The 4,150-nt window shown below is 44.3% G+C and overlaps 1 pseudogene; it reads left to right on the top strand.

The window, feature by feature from the left end:
* The first annotated feature begins 232 nt into the window (after positions 1-232).
* Positions 233-1,315, top strand: LOC143272312 (speckle-type POZ protein pseudogene; annotated as a pseudogene).
* Positions 1,316-4,150: the final 2,835 nt, after the last annotated feature.

Below are 4,150 nucleotides of genomic sequence, written 5' to 3'. Positions count from 1 at the left end.
TGATGTAAGAGCCCCAAGTAAGCCTAGACTGTTTTCTCTGAAACTAGTATTAAAATCTGTATAGAAAATTTCAGAGATCCAAGTTTCTAGCCCCATCAAAAAGGGAATAGACGAAAAACAAAAACTTAACATGTAATTCATGTCTATTATTGCGTCTCACAAAGTGAAGAGAAAACAATTGCTAGTTCTTCATTTTGGATCTAGTTGAACCTTCAAACTACCTGGAGGAGAAATGGCAGGAGACGGGACAGCCCAGAGATGGGACCACACACATATCAGCCTTCAGAATTTCTCCTACTTGTGGACCATCAACAACTTGCGTTTTCTTGTGGAGGAAAGGACAGAAGTCATTAGAAGCCCAGCTTTCTCAAGAGAAGCCAATGGCAAATGGCGTTTGACAGTAAACCCGAATGGAGTTGATGAAGTAAGTGCGGATTACCTGTCAGTTAACCTAGTTTTGCTCAGCTGTCTAAAGAGTCATGTTTGGGCAAAGTTCCAGTTCTGGATCATAACTGCCGAAGGAGAGAAAACACAAACTATGAGGAGCCCAAGAGCCATTAGGTTCGTGCCAGGCCGTGCCTGTGGATTCAAAAAGTACATCCTTCGAGATTTCCTCTTTTCAAATGCTCCTCGTCTTCTCCCAGATGACAAGCTCAGGCTGCTCTGCACTGTGAGTGTGGTCCAGGACTCCTTCAGAATCTCTGACCAGAACAGGAATCCAGGGATTCAAGTTCCCCCATGCACATTGGCAGATGAGCTAGGAGAGCTGTGGGAGAATTCCCAATTCACAGACTGCTGCCTGGTGGTATCTGGCCAGGAATTCCGGGCTCACAAGGCCATCTTAGCAGCTCGCTCTCCAGTTTTCAGAGCCATGTTTCAACATGACATGGAAGAGAGCAGAAAGAAGCGTGTTGAGATCCCTGACCTGGAGCCACAAGTCTTCAAGGCAATGATGGGCTTCATTTACACTGGGAAGGTGCCAGACCTGGACAGCATGGCAGATGCATTGCTGGCAGCTGCAGACAAGTATGGCCTGGAGCGTTTGAAGGTGATGTGTGAGGATGCCCTCTGCAGGGACCTCTCTGTGGAGAATGCTGCCCACACTCTCTTCCTGGCTGACCTCCACAGCTCAGGGCAGCTGAAAACCCAGGCACTGGATTTCATTACAGCTCATGCTTCTGAGGTCTCTGAGACCTCAGGCTGGAAGGCAATGGTGGGCTCATATCCCCATTTAGTGGCTGAAGCATACCGTTCCTTGGCTTCTGCTCATCTCCCTTTCTTGGAGCCCCCTTTCAAACGCTTGAAGGAATCCTAGGACCTGGTCAGCATTGTCCTACACTTGTCTCCCAGAAGCAGCAGCTAAATGTTGTTACCAATGACATCTGTCTAGGCTATGGTATGTGTGGAACATTTCCAGTGGAACTGGGGAAAGACAGCATGGTGGCTCAGGGAAACTAGAATGAGTTGTCAGGTTAATGGAGGGGAAGTGCTGAACTATGTGGTATACTACGCCGTTACTGTCCTGGTTTGATTTTTGTCAATGAGTTGGAAACTGGAATTCATTTTAGTTGCTGGCCCCAAACATATTACAACAGGGTTTATTTGGAGAAACCTGTTTGGATTGGACTGAGCAGAACTTATGGTCAAGGACTCTGGAAAGGAGAAAATAAACATGAATGTTTGCTTACAAGGGAAGTGGAAGAGAATGAAGACATTTTTTCTCCTAACTCAGTGTATGGGACTAAAGAGATGAGTCAGTTGCAAAAGCAATTTTTGCTCTTGCAGAGGACCCTTGTTCAGTCCTCCTCTTGTCTCCATCGTCACATCCATCTCTGTAAACAATATATACCCAAATAAAAAAGCAAATGAATAAAAATGTTAAAATCAGTTTGTGGATTCCAGTGGTGTTTCTTGTTAGAAGATGACCATTTTAGTCCAACCACCTGTGCTCAGCTGTGGAAGTTTATACAGTGTCTTCAATGCCACACACACACACACACACACACACACACACACAAATCAATGAGACAATACCTAATGAAATCCTGATACACTCAGAGATTGTTGTCTAGTTCAGTGGATATCACTTGGGATTTCTCCAACAGCTGTTGGGAGCAGATACTGAGATCCACAGCCAAACATTAAGCAGAACTCAGTGAACCTCAAGGAAGAGGGGAAGACAGGATTGTAGGAGACATCAAAGACACAAGGGGAACAGAACTCACAGTGTCAACTAAATAGGGCTCATAGGGGCTCAGAGCATGAAGAGGCCATCACAGAGCATGCATGCATCTGTACGTAGTCCTTTGTGTACACACTGTGGTTGTTGATCTCAGGGGTTTTGTGGGAGTCCTAACAGGGTGAGTGTAGGGAAGTCTCTGACCTGTTTGTCTGAACCTGAAAACCTTTTCTTCCTTCTGGGTTGGCTTCTCTAGCCTTGATATGAGGGGTTTTGTGGTGGTATTGTGTTCCCCAAAATATTGTGCACCCTAAAAATATTATTTGGGGTCAGAAACAGAACAGCCACAATATTGAACATAGAGAATAGGCAGTGGTAGCACACGCCTTTAATCCTAGCATTGCAGAGGCAGAAATTCATGTGTTCAAGGATACAGCCAAGCATGGTGACTCACACCTTTAATCCCAGAAATCGAGCCTTTAATCACAGGGAGTGATGGTAGAAAGCAGAAAGGTATATAAGGAGTAAAGACCAGAAACTAGAAGGTTTTGGCTGGTTAAGCTTTTAGGCTTTTGAGCAACAGTTCAGCTGAGATTCATTCTGGATGAGGACTCAGAGGCTTCCAGTTTGAGGAAACAGGATCAGCTGAGGAACTGGCGAGGTGAGGAAGCTGTGGCTTGTTCTGTCTCTCTGATCTTCCAGCATTCACCCAAATAACTAGCCTCAGGCTTAATTTTATTAATAAGATCTCTAAGAATCATGCTATAGGTTTTTGCCCACTATTATTACATTTTGTTTTGTTGTATTCAGTTGATATCCCCAAAAGACCTGTGCTTTTCTGTAGGAAAATACAGGAGTAGTACATCTCTGTGAAGTGGAGGGAGGGAAGACTGTGGTCATTTGGGACTGTATGAGACAAGAAAAAATACAAACAAAGAAGGAAATAAAGAAAAATTGGAAAGACATTTGGGGAAGAAGTATTTGGACAGATCTTCAAATCAGCAAAGAATGTGAAAATCCCTGTCCCTTGTTTGTGCTGATAAAAGATACCTTTTTTTTTTTTTTTTGGTTTTTTTGAGACAGGGTTTCTTTGTGTAGCTTTGCGCCTTTCCTGGAACTCACTTGGTAGACCAGGCTGGCCTCGAACTCACAGAGATCTGCCTGCCTCTGCCTCCCGAGTGCTGGGATTAAAGGCGTGCGCCACCACCGCCCGGCTTTTTTTTTTTTTTTAAATAATTTATTTTTATTTTATGTGAATTGGTGTTTTGCCTGCATGTATGTCTATGTGAGCGTGTTAGAAAATCTGCAACTGGAGTTACAGACAGTTGAGAGCTGTCATGTGGGTGCTGGGAATTGAACCTGGGTCCTCCTGAAGAGCAGTCAGTGCTCTTAACCACTGAACCATCTCTCCAGCCCGATAAAAGATACCTTTATCAGAGGAGGATGAAGTCAATAATCAAGTAGATAAGATGACCCACTATGCAGACAGTCAGACTCTTTAACTAGCCATCCTCATTATTGCCCAATGGGCCCAAGTTCAAAGTAGCTATTGCATCAGAGATGGGGTTTATGAATGGAATTAACAACCTGGATATCCACTCATCAAGAGTGACCTGGTTACAGCTGCTGCTGAATGCCAGCCAGGTCTTCCAACAACAGAGACCAACACAGAGCACCAGATATGTCACCATGTCCTGGTCTGACCAGCCAACAAGGCCGTGAAAAGAATGAATACATTGGACTACTTTCTCTGTGGAATGGACAACACTATGTCCATCCTGGAGTAGATACTTATTCTAGTTATATATTTGCATTTCCCGCCTGTAATGATTTTACCAAAACTACCACTCAAGGTCTAACTGCCTTCTCAACTATCATGGTGTTCCACACAGTATAGCTTCTGACCAAGATACTAAATTCTCAGACAGGGAGGTGCAACTCTGGCCCACAATCATGCATTCCACTGGTTGT

This window comes from Peromyscus maniculatus, chromosome 1 (genome assembly GCF_049852395.1).
Source record: "Peromyscus maniculatus bairdii isolate BWxNUB_F1_BW_parent chromosome 1, HU_Pman_BW_mat_3.1, whole genome shotgun sequence".
NCBI classification, from domain to species: Eukaryota; Metazoa; Chordata; class Mammalia; order Rodentia; family Cricetidae; genus Peromyscus; species Peromyscus maniculatus.
This window is presented reverse-complemented; position numbering and strand designations above follow the sequence as displayed.